Below are 19,066 nucleotides of genomic sequence, written 5' to 3'. Positions count from 1 at the left end.
AGCCCCAACTTGTAAGGCAGAGCCAGGAAAAGCTGATTCTGTGTCTACTGGCTTTTGGAAGGAAGGACAGCAAATTGTGAACACTTTGCAGGATGACAGGCTGGGGAAGGGAGGGGTGGCCCAGCTACACGTTGGAATGCTCATGTTAGGATTTACTCCCTGTCACACAACACAGCCCCTTTATTTCTCTGCTCGGTCCTATCCTGCAGGCAAAAAATGCAGCAACTTTGCTCAACTAGGAGACCATTCATCCTCTCTGGTACTGCAGTTTGCCTGGATTTCTTTTTTTTTTTAGACAGTAATTTATGAATTTAAAAGTTCTGTGCTTTGGTTGTTAATATATTTGAGATTTTTAAAAATCTGCATTATTTAATTAGAAATATACTTGGTGTCTACTGTGGAAACATAATATATTTTCTTTCCTGTGATGTGGAATAGCTTTGTTGCAGTTCCTGGATTTCCCCCCATTTGACCCTGTTCCTAATATGTCTAGAATTTATGTCTTATTATATTGTGTCTCATACATGATCAAGCACTTGATTTTGACAAACCATAATCTTCCATCAATCAGGCAAAATGAAAAGGCCAGCACCTAAGGTTAGCCTATGGAAGTCTAAAGAGTCAGCGTCCCTTTGTCGCCCTTGTTAAAATATGAGGAACATTTGAACTTGTGCTTTCACTGCTTCTGCTTTGTGTAACATATCTGTGATATCTTGCATTTTGAAATGGAATCTGAAAGGCAGGTTGGGAACCAGGGCAGCATGTAGGAGTTTGAGAGTATTAGGGAATTGTGGATATATCCCATCTGGCCACATTACATAGCTCTCTGGCTTTTTGGAGCCAGAAGTGTGTCTGTCTTTCAAGCCTTTTTTTTCCTCTCTTGGGAAATCCCTGTTCAGTTTGGTCTGTAGAATAAGTGCCCCTTACGTAATTTTGTTTTTTCTTTTTAGTGTTTGAGAAACTTTCAAAAAGGGAACGCAAATATTGTAGCCAACCAGAGTGACTCTGTGCCTCACTCCCCAAGGATTCAGAGGATTTATAGCTTATCTGTAATACCGTTACTGACCAATTCAAAAATAAAGATTCCAGAAACCTGAGACCTTATGGGTTCTTTATAAGGTTGACTGATAATTTTTATGCACAATAGCAATTTGAGAGACTGAGCTACTAAAATATATGTATTTTTTTCTTTTCTCTAAAATGGATGGTGACTGAGCCAATACCATATCATAATTGATAAGAACATCTAAAATAATGATGGTAGTCAGGCAGCGTGCTGTGTGTCTATAATCCCAGCTACTCAGAAGGCTGAGGCAGGAAGATCCCTTGAGCCCAGGAGTTTGAGGCCAGCCCGGGCAACATAGTGAGACCCATCTCTTAAAAAAAAAAGAAAAGAAAAGAAAAAATAATAAGTCCCCACTCCTTATTTTTAACTTTAATCAATTGTACATTTCAAAATAACTAGAAGAGAATAATTTGAATGTTTCTAGCATGAAGAAAAGATAACAGTTGGGCACCATGGCTCATGCCTGTAATCCCAACATTTTGGGAGGCTGAAGTGAGAGGATCACTTGAGCCCAGGAGTTCAAGACCAGTCTGAGCAACATAGTGAGACCCCATCTCTACAAAAAATTTAAAAATCAGCCAGGTATAGTGTCATGAACCTGTGGTTCTCTCTCCTCAAGAGGTTGAGGCAGGAGGATCACTTGAGCCCAGGAGTTCAAGGCTGCAGTGAGCCATAATTATCCCACTGCACTTCAGCCTAAGTGACAGAGGGAGACCTCTCTAAAAAATTAATTAATTAAAATATTTAAAGCGTTGGCTATCCCAATAACCCTGCTTTGATTATATGAATGTGTCACATTATCACATGTACCCCCAAACTAGGTACATCTAATATGTATCAATGAAAATGAATAACAAAGGCTTTTATGAATACAGAATCAGAAGAAAATGATCTCTAAGTTTAATATTTCCTGTGCTTTTGCAAAAATAAGATTTTCAAAAATATTTTCAGCCTTTGAATATTCTTAATTGTGCAACATAATCCTTTGCAAAGAAAGATCATTTTTTAATGCTTTTCAAATATTAAGTGAAAAAGTGGTGACTTAATTGTGTAGAACTAAAAGACAGTAACTGCAAGTTAAATAGACAAGGGAGTTAATCCAGTCTTTGCCTATGTATGACCGTGGGTAAGTTAATCTTACTATACTTCAGCTTCATCATTTATAAAATGGGAAATTAATAGTACTAATCACAGAGATTGATAAAAGAATTAATTGACATGTAAGATATTTAGCACACTGCCTGGAGTTTAGAAAGCATCCAATAAATGTTATCTTTTCCATGAGTTAGGATTTTTTTTATTATAATAGAAAACCCAATTCAAACTTGCCTGCAGAGTAAAAAGAAATGACTTTTGTCACAGCTGAAAAGTCTAGCAGTAGAATGAACTTTAGGTATTGTTTGATCAGGGTACCATGCTTTCAATCCTGGTCTTGCTGATGTGTTGGCTTTATCTTCAGCTGGTTTCTTCCCTCACAATAGCAGATAATCACAGCAGTTTCAGGCCTTATATCCACACATCCAGAAAGAAAGAATTTCTCATATCCTCCAACTATCAAAAAAAAAAAAGTCCCAGTTTACATGCTGGAACTCCGATTTAGGGTCTGTACCCACTACTGATGCCATGCACTGATTGGCACAGAGTATGGGATGACAATTTATGCATTCTCAATGAGAGTGAAATGGCCCAAAGGAGGCAAAAATTATTTTGGAGGAGGGGGGTGGGAAAAAAATTCACTACTTTTATTTATAAAGCACAAATATACATGCAATATATAAATAGAAATACAGCATATCTGTGACATTAAAATGGGAGGGATTGGGCTGGGTGCAGTGGCTCACACCTCTAATCCCAGCACTTTGGGAGGCCAAGGTGAGCAGATCACTTGAGGTCAGGAGTTCAAGACCAGCGTGGCCAACATGGCAAGACCTCGTCTCTACTAAAAATACAAAAAGTAGCTGGGTGTGGTGATTCATGCCTGTAATCCCAGCACTTTGGGAGGCTGAGGCGAGTGGATCACTTGAGCTTACGAGTTCGAGACCAGCCTGGCCAACATGGCAAAACGCCATCTCTACTAAAAATAAAAAAATTAGCCAGGCATGGTGGCACATGCCTGTAATCCTAGCTACTCGGGAGGCTGAGGCATGAGAATCACTTAAACCTGGGAGATGGAGTTTGCAGTAAGCCATGATCACACCACTGCACTCCAACCTGGGCAACAGAGTGAGACTCTGTCTCAAAATAAATAAATAAAATGAAATAAAGTAGGAGGGGTGACAAACAAAAATCTAAAAAGGCTCCTTAAGCAGATAACAATGAATTAAAAGGTTAAGAAACACTGGATTGCATTGATTTGCTAAGGCTAGAGGGGAAGGGACCCATTTCCGAACCTAGGAGTGAGGTTGGCCCTACTCAGACCACAGAGCTGCCAGGGAGGAAAGGCAAAATGTTTGGCTGAAATGCAACCAACAATGTTCACTGCATCATTAGAATATCAAATCTAGTGCTCTTTACATAAAAATATTAGCTATTTTTCAAGATAAGTACAAAGATTAATGCTCAAATACCTTTGTATGTATTTTGCCACAGGAATAAGAGTTAAGGGGCTTATCGTAAGATTACCCCTTTGCTATCCCATAATTGTGAATTCTAAATCAGAGAGGGGATTGTTCCACTGCACTGCTCAGCTTTCAGGCATATGGACTAGAAACACACACACCAGGGAGTTACATATTTTACTGAACCAAATTTTAGATGATCTTGTTGATAAAAAGGTGTCATTTTTCTTGCTTCTAGTCTGAATAGTCTTGTTTGTAAGGAAAGCCAAAGCTTAATCACTCTAGAGAGAAATAGGGTGGGAAGGGAGGTATCCATTACATGAAATACCTGTCAGTCTCCTGGGGGTGTTCTTTTTATTCATATACTATAAGTGAAACAAGATCTCCCACCTATTCATAAGGTATTTGCCAACAACATTATTGTCAGGCTAGCAAAGCTAGGAAGGCATAATTTCTTTGGAATTGAACACTTCCTCCATTTCTAGATATTGGAGAAGCTAGTGACTTAATTTGCCAACAAACCATGAATAATTAAGATACTAGCTATAAGGCATTTCTGTAGTAATGAGACTAAATAAAAAGCAGGCTCAGGCTGCATTGAGGCTGCCTTGAACAAAGACTTACTTTGTGAGTGAAGCCTTGAATTTGGCTAAAGTAGCAGACATGAGCATTCACCTTCACTTTAAGCTAAATGCTAAAAGCTGATTCATCAGCCATATCCCTATCCTCCTTATATCTTGCCTGGATGGGTTTTGTTATAGCAATTAATTAGGTTTCACAAACAACTTAGGTGGAAAATGATGACAGAATATCACAGAAAAAAATAATCAACACCCTTTGCTTTTTATTAAGTGTGACATGTTCTAACAAAACCCTCAGTTTATTCCTTGGGATTAGGTTTTCCCTTCCTCTCCAGTGTCCCAAAGATAGAATTTCTTGCAAACCCTGAAGGGAGTCATTGCCTCCAACAGGAGGCAACTTGCACAGACTCCGGGATATTTAAGTGACCAATAAGAGGCTGGGTCAGCTCCCCTGAGGCAGGTAGCTGTCCCTGAGGGGGTAGCATAGAGCACAGAACACGGCAGAGTCTGTAGGCTCAACTTGAGCAAATTTGACCTCAGACAAATTGCTTTCCCTCTCTGAGCTTCATTTCCTCCTGGGTAAGAGTGGGGGAACAGAAGCAGCCGCATTATGAAATAGGGTGAGAAATTCATTACGGAACATATATATCACTTAGCACTGTTCCTGGCACAAGCAAATGCTCAATAAATGTTAGCTCTTGTTTATGTAAAGGATTTAATACTGAACTCAGAGAAGGTACTTGATAGAGGGTAGCTAGGGCCATTACTATTGCTTTTATAGGTGAGACTAGTTCCTCTAGTCTCACCTGGACGTGGTGAGACTACATTCCCATTTTTACATGTTTCCTGAGGATGCTCAGTAAGAGATACTGTGAAATTTCCCACAGCAGCGTGTGTGGGGTGGACCTTGGGTATTTGGACTGTGTTCCACAAGGTAGAGCACATGTTCTTTTAGCTAAGCCCACAGTTAAAATCTAGAAGGTCACAGCCGTCTCCCACTAGGGTCTCTGAAGAGACAATCTTGCTATATCCAAGACTCCAATGATCCACAAAGTGGTAATGCCTGAACTCTGGATCTCACCACGTTGGTGGGCAAAGGCCAAGTCCTCCAAAGGACAATTCCCTATTGAGCCCATGTACATTTCATACTGTATACAGTTTGCTTGCCCTCACCCTTCACTCTCCACAGTCTTCTAAATTAGTTGGACTAGAAAGGGAGTCAGCAAACTATGGCTTGCGGGCAAAGTCGGGCCTGCCTCTTGTTTTTGTAAATAAAGTTTTGTTGGCTCACAGCCAGGCTCATCCATTACATGTTGTCTACAGCTGCTTTCACACTGTAATGGCAAGATTGAGCAGTTGTGTCTGAACTACTTAAAGTTCAGTAGCTGATGCAAGAAATATTGCCCACAAAGCTGAAAATATTTACTATCCAGCCCTTTACAGAAAAAGTTTGCCAATCCCCAGACAAGAAAAAAAAAGGTGGAGAATACTAGAGGAAGAAAAGTCCATAATTCTATCACAGAAAAACAGAACTTAAAGGAATATGGAAAAATTTTCTCATCAAAAACCTAGGCATGGCTGGGTGTGGCACCTCATGCCTGTAATCCCAGCATTTGGGAGGCCAAGGCGGGCAGGTCACTTGAGCCCAGGAGTTTGAGACCAGCCTGGGCAACATGGCGAAACCCCACCTGTACAAAAAATACAAAAATTAGCTGGGTGTGGTGGTGTGTGCCTGTAGCCCCAGTTACTTAGGTGGTTGAGGCAGGAGGAACGCTTGAACCTGGGAGGCTAAAGCTGCAGTGAGCTGAGATTGTGCCACCGCATTTCAGCCTGGGCAATAGAGTGAGACCCTGTCTCAAAAAATATATATATATATAATTACTTAGAAATTAAAAAACAAATGTTCAGGATGAGTGCTCAGTTTACCTTTACTAGGTCCTTCTCTGTAAAATATAATGATTGGAGTCATAGATTGATTTATTCATTTGTTCATTCATACCTGAAATAATTGTCAAGGGCTCACCAAGTCTCAGTTCCGATGCCAAGGTGTTAGAAACACAAAATCTAAATAGACTTTTGTCTTGCCTTCAGAAAATGTATTTTCATGTAAGGGAGACAGTTAAGGAAACCAAGGTCTATGAAAGGGCTTTGCCTATTTAGATGATCAGCGGAGGGAGTCTAAACCAGACAGGAATAATGCAAAAGGGAAGGACCAAGGAAGCTTCCTGGAGGGAGTGACTCTTAAGCCTTTCTTTGAAGGACAAGTAGGAGGAAGGTAGAAGGGTATTTCAGGCATGGAACATGACTTTTGTTGGGGATTATAAGAGGGTTTTTTGTTTTTTTTTTTAACCTTGATGAGTAGAGAGACAAAGACAGAGAGATTTTGATTGAGAATAATGCCTGAACTTGAATGACCCTGTACTTTAGAATTTTGATGTTTATGGGGAGATCTTTGTGGGGAAGGAAGGAGTTGATTTAGAAATACCACTGGCAGCCGTGAGGCAGAGACTTGGGAAGTATTGCATAGGGAAGCAGTAAGGCAAGGGAAGCTCGGAGGCTGTTGTAGTGATGTCAGTGTATCAGTCAGCATAAATGGGGTTAGCCATGGCAACAAACAGCCCCAGGATCCTGGTGGCTTAAAGCAATAATTTTCTCTACTTTTGCTCATACTACCTATTCAGTCACTGGTTGGCTGGAAGCTTGGTTGATTACTGTCATTCAGGCCCACAGAATGTTCCTAAACATTGCCAGGTGCCCTGATAGAAGGTGAAGAGCTTTTCAGAGTCTGGTCCTAGCAGTTAAAAGCTTGGCCTCTAAGTGGCTCATGTCACTTCTCAGTCATTGGCAGAACTGGTCACATACCCACCCAACCAAAGGGGCCAGGCAAACCAATTCTGCCTTGCCACAGAACAGCGTGAATGCTGACACAGATTTGGTTCCTTAGGTAGCAGACTCTGAAATGGAGATTAACAAGCAGGAAGTTTATTAGAGAGCCCTCTGAGGACCTACACCTGGAGAAGGGAATAAAAAAGAAGTAGGATTGGTGACTGAAGCCTGTAATCCCAGCTGTTTGGGAGGCCAAGGTGGGCAGATCACTTGAGGCCAGGAGTTCGAGACCAGCTGGCCAATATGGCAAAACCCCATCTCTACTAAAAATACAAAAAAAAAAAAAAATAGCCAAGTGTGGTGGCACACACCTGTAGTCCCAGCTACTCGGGAGGCTGAGGCAGGAGAATGGCTTAAACCCGGGAGGCAGAGGTTGCAGTGAGCAGAGATCACGTCATTGCACTCCAGTCTGGGCAACAGAGTGAGACTCCATTTCAAAAAAAAAAAAAGAAAAGAAGAAGAAGAAGTAGGATTAAGCAGATTAAGCAGAGGGAAAAGTTGAACTAGAATTCAGGCTCAACAAAAACTGCAGCTGACCTCCCAGGTAGCTTTGAAGCTGAGAGTTGTCCCAGGTTGTTACGAGAGGGGTAGGTCTTCTCCCCACCTTCATTAACCCATTATTGGAGATGGGCTACCCTTGAAAAGGGGGATGGGATGACGTTGGAGGAGGCAGCTCTTTTTAAGGGACTGCAATTTCCAGAGGGGTTTGAGAGCTGTCTGCTCACAACACTCCCAACAGCTGGGGAAATAAGTTTGGGCAACACATCAAGCACCTTCTACGGGTGCCTCCCCAGCAGGTGCTAGGACCAAAGCCTGCACTGAAGCAAGGCCAGCAGGAAGAAAGTGAAGAGTGAGATTGCCTTGACGTGAGGATGTAGAATCTAGCTTTAAAACACAGCCAGCCTTCAGAGAGGTCTCCTGACTGCTTGCTACACTTTTTTCAAGGGATTGGACCACAACAGACTCAGCTACTTACCATTATAGTAGTGATTAACACATACAGAAAGGAGAGAAAATTTGGGTGATAAATGAAATGAGTCCATTTATCACTGAGAAAATTAATCTTCTACTTTTTCTGGTAACCAAAGATTTTATGGCAGGGAACTAAGATGCTAAGGTACCCAAAAACTAATTTTTAATTTTTTAACTTAATTTTTTAGCTCATCACCTGACAGAAATTTCTAAAAGAAACATGTCACCTAAACTCAACAAAATTAGTCCCAGGTTCTTTGAAAAGCATTTTTGAACCTTTGTTGCACAGCTTGAAAAGCATCAAGAACGGACTCTCTGGACTCTTCAAATGAGTGTTTGTTTTTCACATTCCATCTTTTCTTGGTGGAGCTTGTAGCATAAAATAACTTTCTCATTCATCCCCTACTTATGTTTATTCTGAACATTATATTTTTGATGTCCCGGTTGGTTGTTGTGGAAAAGTCTGAATGACTCAAATGAGAAATCAGATCTGCAGTTCTAAATTTTATAAACAGGACCATATGACTTACAACATGGAAAGCAGACAGAAATTAAGCTCTCATGAAAAAAAATTAAAATTAACACCCATATGTAATTAGATATATTGTGTATATATGTACATACATAACAGATATACATTCTGGCATCCTTGAAATAAACTTTTGCTACAAAAAATGCTAGCAAACATGGTAAATTAAATAGTCCCATTTTCCCCTAATGTCCTTTTTAGTCATTTTTTTGTCTTTTAAATTTTGTGTGTGTGTTTAGGTAAAGCTTTTTGCTTAAATAGCTATTTTTCCTTTAACTGGTACTTTTATGTAACCTTGCTGTCTTGACTTGACTAACAGCTACTAGATATTAAGCAGCTGCTATATGCTAGGCCTTTCTATATGCTAGGCCTTATGCTTGGCACTTTGCATGTGCTACCTTTAAGAAGAAAAAACTTTAGGACTTATTTCAATATACAGAAATATAAAAGGTAATATAGGGAAAAATCTATGCTCCCAGCACTGTTTAAGGCATCTTACAAATGATCTGCCATGTTTGTTTTGGTTACTTTTTTGTAATATAATAAAATTATATTGAATCAGTTGAAACCTCCTTTGTACCTCTTCCCACTCCCTAGAAAATCCTGCCCTGAAGTTTTTTATTCCCAGGCATGTTTTTATAATTATGTCACATCTGTTTGTATCTATAAACAATATATATTACTTTGTGTGTCTGTAAAACTTATATATGTATGCATCATTCTGCTGCTTTTATTTTTCTTTCAGTAAGTTTTTGGGATTTATCTCTAAATTCATTTTTAATCCTGTATCCCATTGCATGAATATATCAATCTCTTGTTGATAGACATAAGTTATTTCCACATAACAGTACATTGAAAATTTTTGTACTTGTCTCCTTGTGCATATGAGCAAGACTTTCTGTATGGTGTATACTGAAAAGGAGAGTTGCTAGATTTTACACACTTTATTAGATGTTGTGCCTTTATCCGCTTCAATATGATATTATGAACCCCATTTTATTGATTTTGTGTACTTATTATAATAGGTAATAAGTCACAGTGTTGGAATTTGAATAGCATGCTAGCTGACTCTAACACTCAGCCTCTGGCCACAAATTTGCTGCTTTATTTTAAGAGAAATGACACATAAAGATACAATTTTTTCATTTGTTCATTTGTTCATTCACTCAAAAAATATTGGGTGGAAACATAGTCTACTGCTTAAAGATGAAGTCTATGAACTCAGACCGCCTGAATTCAAATCCTAACTCACCTTTTACTGGTTATGTGAGTTCTCTAAAGCTCTATTTTTTTTCTGCTGTAAATTGTGGACAATTGTAGTGCCTACATCAAAGAGTTATTTTCTTGGGATGGTTATAAAAGTTAAATGTATTAATATTTAAAAGCACTAAAAACACTGTTAGATGTTATATGGATGGACCAATAGATGGGTGCTTGGTTAAATAGATGATTGGATGGATGGATGGATGGATGGATGGATGGGATGGGGTGGATGGATGGATGGGATGGGGTGGATGGATGAATGGATGGATGGGTGGACAGGTAAGTGGGTGGGTGGGTGGATGAATGGATAGATGGGTGGATTGTTAGATGGATGGATGTTGGATGGATGAATGGTAGGTAGGATAGATAGGTAGGTGTTTGGTTGGATGGATGCTTGGATGGGTGGATGGGTAAGTGGATGGGTGGCTGGATGGATGATTGGATGGGTGGGTGGGTTGGTGGGTAGGCAATTGGATGAATAGATGAATGGTTGGATGGATGTCTGGCAAATTATCTTCACGTATGCATTGTTCATAATTTCTTATGCACGTAATTTCTTAACCTTTGAAGCTTCTAAAGTTTGCAGAAGCCTTGACTCATTCCTCTCACCACCCAGATGAAGAATTGTAGACTGGATGGCCACCAGGAAAGGGGCCCACTGACCACTGTGTAGACACACTGTGGGCACATGGTTTTATGGCACAGGATTTTATCAGGCAGCACTAGCCTCTTAATGCTACTGTCTGGTTTATACTAGAAAAGCAAACATGCTCACAACTTTTGGTTGCTTTATTTCTGTCTCTCTGACAGGAAATTGTTAAATTTTCTTCCTCCTAACTCTGACCCTCACTCCATAGTACTAAGAACTCGATATCCTCATGCACAAAAGCTCTAGGACCCCATGTCTGCTATCTTTCCCATCTGTATAAGCTGTCCTCTGATCTGACCCTGAGATTTGCAACTGCTAAGAAGACCTGGTTATTGTAAGCATCATGCTACCCTTGGGTAGTGTAGCCAGCAAATATTTTTACAGGAATTAGTTTGTCTCATTAAAATTCGATTAGATGCTTATTACCTAAGAGAGAAAAGGTCCTTGATAAAATAGGGAAATAGAATGGGCTAGAGCCAGCTGAACCTGGGATAAAAATAAAATTTCCATCACTTATCGGCTATATGACCTTGAGCCAAGCTGCTTACCCTTTCTAAGCCTGTTTATTTACCTATAAAAAGATAAAATAAGATCTTTCAAGTTTGGTATAAAGGTTAAAGATAACATTGATGGAGAAATAGTAGCTCTTCAAATGTAAAAATTTGGACCCCTTGCAAAGACTTGATCCTAAGCCAAAAGTTATCATGCTAGAGTGCAAACTCTGACCAGGATTTAAGCCCAAACACCCTACTTAATAGGTGTGTGACATGGACAAGTTACTTGACTTCTTGGTGCCTCATTTTATCTTCTGTAAGATGAGGAAATAATAGTGCATACCAACCAGGGTTGTTGAGGGGACAAAACAAGATTATCTAAATGAAGATTTCACTAGGCTGCCTGGCTTATCTTAAGCATTTATTAATCGATTGATTGATTGATTGAGACAGGGTCTTATTCTGTGTCTCAGGCTAGAGTGCATTGGTGCAATCATAGCTCACTGCAGTGTTAAGCTTCTGGGTTCAAGTGATCCTCTCGCCTTAGCCTCTCAAGTAGCTAAGACTCCAGGCGCGCCACCACACCCAGCAATTTTTTGTATTTTTTTATTTTTTAGATGGGATCTTGTTGTTGCACAGGCTGGTCTTGAAATCCTGCCCTCAAGCAATCCTCCCACCTCAGCCTCTCAAAGTGCTGGGATTACAGGCATTAGCCACCATGCCTGGCCAGTTATATTTATTTAATAAACATTTCTCTATATGTCAGACACAGTGCTGAGCATTTTGTATTCACCATTTTATTTAATTCTTCTAATGATGTTAAATAGGTATAATTAAACTCATTTGGCGAATATAGAAATTGTTCACAGTTGTTAATTAATTTGTTCAGGAGCAAAGATTGGAGCTTAGATGTGTCTAAATCCTAATCTCATCCACTTGAGTCATTGAATGAGATGAACTTAGTTTGTCACTTACCTAAAGTCAGCCTCTTCCTTTTCTACATTTCTTTCTAGCACTCTCCTAGTCTCTAATCTCTCCCTCTACCAAACTCTGTAACCATAGCCGGATTTGATAAACTCATTTAAACTAAAGTAAAAAGGGTTGGTAAAACTGCCAGGTCTATTCTTTAAGTAGCCTCTCCACTTCAAAAGAAGAAAAAGTCTTTGGTGAAGTTGTTAATTTCTAATTGCAAACATGCAAGCATCTACAAACACCTGGCTGAGAGTTCTCTCTCCTCCTCTCACCCCAGTTATCCCTAAAGTCAAATCATAGAGGTGTTCGCATCAGCACAAGGGAATCCTTGTAAATCTTAGGGGTTTATGTGCACAGACACTAGAACCACATTGCCTGAGTTCAAATCCCAGCTTTGCTACCCATTACGTGTATAACCCTGGGCAAGTTACTCCATGTCTGTGCCTCATCTTTAAATTGGAGATATTAATATTATACCTGCCTTCTAAGGTAATGGTGAAAAATAAATGAATATTTATGTATGTATATGTGTAGGTATGTACACACATATACACACATATATAATGCTTAAAAAGAGTGGACCATAATATACACTGGATATCATCATTTAAACTACCATTCTATCAGATATCATCATTTATTGTTTGTTTGTTTATTTATTTGTTTTTGCGATGGAGTCCTGCTCTGTTACCCAGGCTGGAGAGCAGTGGCATGATCTCAGCTCACTGCAACCTCCACCTCCCAGGTTCCGGTGATTCTCCTGCCTCAGCCTCCCAAGTAGCTGGGATTACAGGTGCGTGCCACCACGCCCAGCTAATTTTTGTATTTTTAGCAGAGATGGGCTTTCTCCATGTTGGCCAGGCTGGTCTCGAACTCCTAACCTCGGGTGATCCGCCCGCCTCAGCCTCCCAAAGTGTTGGGATTACAGGCATGAGCCATCACACCCAGCCTCATTGTTTATTAAAGCACTTTTTATTGAGCAATATTTATTACCTTCCAGGCACTTTTCTGGGCACTTGGGATACAACAGCATAACAGACAGAGGTAGGCCCTGCCCTTGTGGAGCTCAGAGTCCACTGGGGATGAAGCTGGCAAGGGAGAAATGTGACAAAAGGCTTCTTTCCGAGGTTTTATTAATGTCAAGACTCAAAGGATGAGAAGGAGCTTGGCATGTGCAGACCAAGGAGAACAGCATTCCAAGTGGAGGTAATGGCAGACGCAAAGACACTGAGGCAGGAAAGACCTTAGGATGTTGTAGGAATGGAGAGCACAGTGGAGTGGCCAAAGTGTTGCAAGAAATGTTAAGGTCATGAGAGGTGGGTTTGGCAAGGCAGCAGAGATTAGATCACACGGTGCCCTGGTGTTCTAGAGTTTGCAGTAAGTGTGGTGGGAAGCCATTGAAGATGTTTCAAATGTGGGAATAACTTGTGCATTCATTTCAACAAATATATACTGAGGGCCTATTACATTCTAGGCCTGGTCGAGGCAGTGGAGATACAGCAAGAAACCAACAAGAAGCTCTGCCCTCTCAGAGCTTACTTTGTAGTCAGCTATTTGTCAGTAAATGGCAACTCCATTCTTCCGGGTGCTGAAATGAAAACCTTGGCTAGTTTTCAACACTTACATTCTACTTCTAACCCATCAGCAAATCCCTTTGGCTCTACCTTCAAACTATATATCCACTTATCATCTTCATCACCATGATCCTGGGGCCAAGCCACCCTCATTTCTTAGCTGGTTTGTTGCAATAGCTTCCTAACTGGTCTCTCTGCAAATGCCAACCGCCCCTGCAGTGTTTTCTCAACCCAACCTCCGGTGGGATTTTGTTCAAAGTAAGTCAGATCATGTCATTTTTCTGTTCAGATCCCTTCAATGACTTCCCAACTCTGAGAAACAACCTGGCCTTACTATCTCTACAAGGCCCCTGTGTGTCTGTGTGATCAGTATTCCTTCTACCTAGGCTCCTCCCAACTCCTGCCTCAGTTCCAGCAAACACACCCAAACTCTGGTCTTAACTCCCAGCACCCTTCCCCTCTTTAACGCTTCTCCAGCCACCCTGGCCTCCTTGCTGTCCCTCAAACCTGCCAAGCACATTCCAGCCTCAGAGTTGTAGCCCACAGAATGTTGTCTGCCTGGAATCTCATTCCTGAGAAGTCTACATGATGCTTACCCCATCACTTCCTGTAGGTCTCTCTTCAAATGTCACCCCAACCAGGGAGGTGACTCCCAACCATGTCTTAGCCTGCTTTATTTTTCACTGTAATCCTTTTCACCACACCACCTGACTCTATGAATATATTTGTTCATATGCTCATTTCCCCTGCCAGAACGTTATTCATAGTTGAAGGCATGCAAGGGACTTCACTGTTAGAATCCTCAGTGCCTGGAACAGCACCTGGAACCAAAAATGTGCTTCGGAAATACTTGTTGATTAAATGAACAAATGAATCTACTTTACAATTTAAGAAGCCTGCTCCAGCCACTCTAGGGAGAATGACTTAAAAGGGGTAAGAGCGGTCAGGAGGCCATTTCAGATCTCCAGCTGAGAGATGATGGGGACCCGGGCAAGGGTAGAGGCAGCACATGATATGAGAAGACACCAAGCATTTGGAGGAGGAGAAAGCAGCATTAGCAGAACTCTGCCCGAAGGCAATGTTTGCATTCCGTGAAGCTTTAGAAACCTCATGTGGGGAAAAAGCCATGTATGTTGAAATACATTTGTATGTGTGGGTTTATTCTTTTTCATTATTGAAAATAGCCCCACGCCAGTGTAAGCTGATTGAGAATACATTCGTTTGGCTTCTCTAACAACCATTTCATCAGAAAAGCATTGCTTTAGATAGCAGAGTAGGTTATTTCCTCTAACCCTGGTGCCAGTGGGCTCCCTCAAGGACACCAGCTTGTGTGTACTGCCAGCTGCAAGTACCCACCCGTGCCCAGACCAGGGCGGGGACCTTGGCAGCTTCTGCAGTTCTTGTCAGCCCTGACTGTCAAGTGATCGCTATTTCCTGCACCCGGCCCTGTGGTTGGGCTCTGGAAGGTGCCCTGTTTTTCCTGACAGACATTTCAGACCGTTTGCTCTCTTTTTTTTGGCATTTCTATGTACGTTTTTTAATCATTCTGACCCTGTCTCAGGTCTTTCCCATCCACTGGAGTTAAAGGATGAACGGCCCTTCTGATTGGATTTTCCTGGATTCTTAGGAGCAAAAGAAAAAAAAAAACAGGAACAAAAGCAAAAGCAAATTTTATTTCTGGCCTTTATTAGTGTTTAATTAAAAGCTTGCTTTCCCCAACTCTTTGGCTGTGTTCAAGCTTTTCAAAATTCTGCAAGCACAGACAATATAGAGAGAATTTGACTCTTTAAGTTACAAGAGCTGCTTATTATGTCTAATTTGCACCATCAAATAATGACGGAATCTGCCATCATCATTGCTAAAGAAAAAAGTCATACCAGGTATTTCCCAAATGTTTCTCAGGAGAAAGTACCTTTTCTTTTAATAAATAGGCTACTACCAATTTTTAAATGAATTCAGTGTTTAAGTTAGAAACAATTTTGGTCAGGATACAAAGAATCTTAACTGTCAAATCATACTTAAATTTATGAAGCTCTTTCTTCCTTAGGATTTTTATATTTTGAACTTTCTAGGTATTGATGCCAGATATACTTCCAGCCGAGCTCATAAGATTTTGCTCTCAAATTCTTTTTGGGAATGAGATTTTTTTATTTTTTAGTGAATGTGTTTTTCCTTCAATAAACTTCAGAAACCAACTCTGAGTTTCAAAAATCTTTTTTTTTCTTGAGATGTTAGTGCCAGAATCTGAACGGTCTCCTTTATTCAGCACACAGTTGCATCAGTTTAATTTTTTTCAGGCTCATATACTAAATTAGGTTACAAAAATTCACCACACTTTTATCTGTGCATTGTGTTTTAAGTAAATCAAATTTAATTATGTTCTTTCTACTCTTTTTTCTTTTCTCCTGGCCTTTTCTTTGTGTTTTTTCTCTGAGCTAAATAGGTCATGCTTAAATCTATGAAGAAATAAATATGTGTGCATACTTAATGTATGACATATGAAAAATGTACAAATACATGTATGTATTTATGTATAGATAGGACTGTGTATCTGAAGTTTTTCCAGAAAGTAAAACCATGAGCCAACATATTCACTAAAGATAGCTTTCGCTTTTTTCCACCAACCTTCAGCATTACTTTTAAACTTATAGTATGACTCTGAAATCATCAGTGCAAATAATATGGTTAGACTCCATAATAGGTGTATTCTTTAGAAAATTACTATTAATTTTGATGAAGTTTAGCAAATGAAAATTTGATAAACAACTTCATCTGTTTCCTTTGATTAAAAAGAAGAAAACAAGCTGGGCCCTGTGGCTCATGCCTTTAATCCCGGCATTTTGGGAGGCCGAGGTGGGAGAATTGCTTGAGCCCAAGAGTTCAAGACCAGCCTGGGCAACATGGTCAAACCTCATCTCTACAAAAAATACCCAAAAAATTAGCCATATATGGTGGTGTGTACCTGTAGTCCCAGCTACTCAAGAGGCTGAGGCAGGAGGATTGCTTGAGCCCAGGAGGTTGAGGTTGCAGTGAGCCGTGATTGCACCACTGCACTCCAGAGAGTTAAGTGCTGAAGCTCCCGCATTATTGGCTTGCCTGGCTTGTCTGTGAAGTGGGAGTATGCCATGGGCTACTTCACTGGGGAGGACTGAGTATCAAGTGTAAGGCAGAAGAGTGAGACATACTCAAAATGTGGCAATTGCATTTGTTCAAGAAGTATGCAAAGCACCTGTCCAAGAACGACAAGGTGGGTAGGCACAGGCTTGAGGGATCTGTGAGAAAAAAGACAGAGGATGTGGCCTGGGAAACCACAGTGCCTTCCTCAGCCACAGCAGCTGCATTCATTATTTACTGCTGTCTAATGTCATCAGTCTGTTCTAATAGATGTTGTAATGGGATGAACAGCTTTATCTGTTTCCTTTGTGTGATTTGCACATATCCTGTGGGAGCTAAGGATATTGGAGTCAGGTGGTATGAGTTCCAATGCTGGCCCACGTCCTTTACTGGCTGGCTAACTCAGAGCATGTTTCTCAACCCCTTTGAGCCTCAGTTTCCTCATCTGTAAAATGGGAACATGATATCTCATGATGTTGTCGGGTTTAAATGGGAGAGTGCCATGTGACTGCTTAAACTGATGCCTAGAACATGAAAAGAACTCAATAAATTATAGTTTAGAAAAAGGCCTTGGCCACTAAAAGAGGTAAAATTAAAAAAGAGAGAAGGAAAAGCATCCCAGAAATGGGACTATAACATGTTTTACATACTGATATATGTCATATAGGTGAAATTACCTAAAATAAGAATGAGAGGAAATGGATATTTTAAAGCAGAAGCATTAAATTATGATTGATCTGATAAATTGTTGCAACCTTTTTATAGCACAGTCTAGTTGTTTCCAGTCAAAATGTAAGATATTTGTTCTCTTTGGCCAAGCATTTCCATTTCAGGAAATCCTCCTAAGGACATTCTCATGTAATGGCGCATGTGCAAGGATTTTCATATTTTCATATTTCAAATAGCAAAGCAGTGAGAATAAACAGAATAGTTCATTAAATGACAGTACCTCGGTACTATGGAATTCTATGAGATCAGGAGAGAGAATGGAGTTGAAAATTGGCTCAGGTAATTGTCAATGATATATTTTTTGGGTAAAAACAAAAATATTGGCCCAGATAATTGTCAATGATATATTTTTTGGGTAAAAACAAAAACAAAGTACAAAACAATGTATGGGATGTGTACATGTGTATGTATATATGTATGTATGTGTATTGTTATGGATCTATGCAAGCAATGTGTGTATGTATGTGTTCATGTATGTGTGGAGGGATGGGGCTGGACATGTATAGCCCAAATTATTAATAAATAATTTTTACCTCTGGGAAGTGTAAGTGGATGAAGGAGAAGTTTCTGCTTCTCTTACTTTCATATTATTCTGAAATCAAATATTTTATAGCAAGAATATCTATAATATTTTTACAATTTTGTAAAATGTCCTATTCAAAACATTTGATCCAGGCTCTTGTGTAGACCATTTCTGGAGAATAAAGATCTGTTTAATTTAACTTTGTGTCCATTCACACAGTGCCAGAAGGTAGTAGTGTCTCCAAGTGTTTGTCTAGTATGTCCATTTAAAAATGATTGTTCACTTGGCACGGTGGCTCATACCTGTAAACCCAACACTTTGGGAGGTTGAGATGGGTGGATCACTTGAGTCCAGGAGTTCATGACCAGCCTGGGCAACATGGCAAAATTTCATCTCTACAAAAAATACAAATTAGTCGGGCATAGTGGCAACACCTGTAGTTCTAGCTACTCAGGAGGCTGAGGTGGGAGGATCACTTGAGCCCAGGAGGTTGAGGCTGCAGTGTGCTGTGATCATCCCACTGCACTCCAGCCTGGGCAACAGAGTGAGACCCTGTCTAAAAACAAAACAAAACAACAAGAAAAATACAAAGACTATTAATTATTATTGATATGAATACTATTGAAAAAAAAGTCGTATTTGTGCTCTTTTAAGAACTATAGAGTTTTTATCATTAAAGCAACGTATGTTAATAAATTTAATTGTTAGAGATATGCATGGCTTAGAACATGAAGGTTCTTTAATGGTTATTAACAGGGCATATATTTGCCAGATATTTTCTAAACCTATAGTGACATATATATCATATCATTATAATATAAATTTTTACAGAGGTGAGATCACCCTATACTTACCTGGCAGGGGAGATACCGTGATCACGAGGTGAGATCACCCTACATAATTTATTCTAAAATGTATTTACTTACATGTCTTACATACTGATATATGTCATTATTTTTAATAAGTGTTGTATATTCAATGGTATGAATGAACCATAATTAATTTTTAATAATTACATCAGTCTCCTATTGATGGACATTAAGTTGTTCTCAATTTTTTTGTTTGTTTGTTTGTTTTGTTTTTTGAGACAGAGCCTCGCTCTGTTGCCTAGGTTGGAGTGCAGTGATGCAATCTCAGCCCACTGCAACCTCCGCCT

The 19,066-nt window shown here is 39.9% G+C and overlaps 1 protein-coding gene across 3 annotated transcripts in view; it reads left to right on the top strand.

The window, feature by feature from the left end:
* The window catches only part of FRMD4B (FERM domain containing 4B), a 372,987-nt gene that overhangs the window by 157,014 nt on the left and 196,907 nt on the right, over positions 1-19,066 (top strand). The window lies entirely within an intron of this gene.

This window comes from Pan paniscus, chromosome 2, assembly GCF_029289425.2.
Source record: "Pan paniscus chromosome 2, NHGRI_mPanPan1-v2.0_pri, whole genome shotgun sequence".
Taxonomy (NCBI): Eukaryota; Metazoa; Chordata; class Mammalia; order Primates; family Hominidae; genus Pan; species Pan paniscus.
The sequence above is the reverse complement of the archived record's forward strand: the minus strand, read 5'-3'. Positions and strand labels throughout refer to the sequence as shown.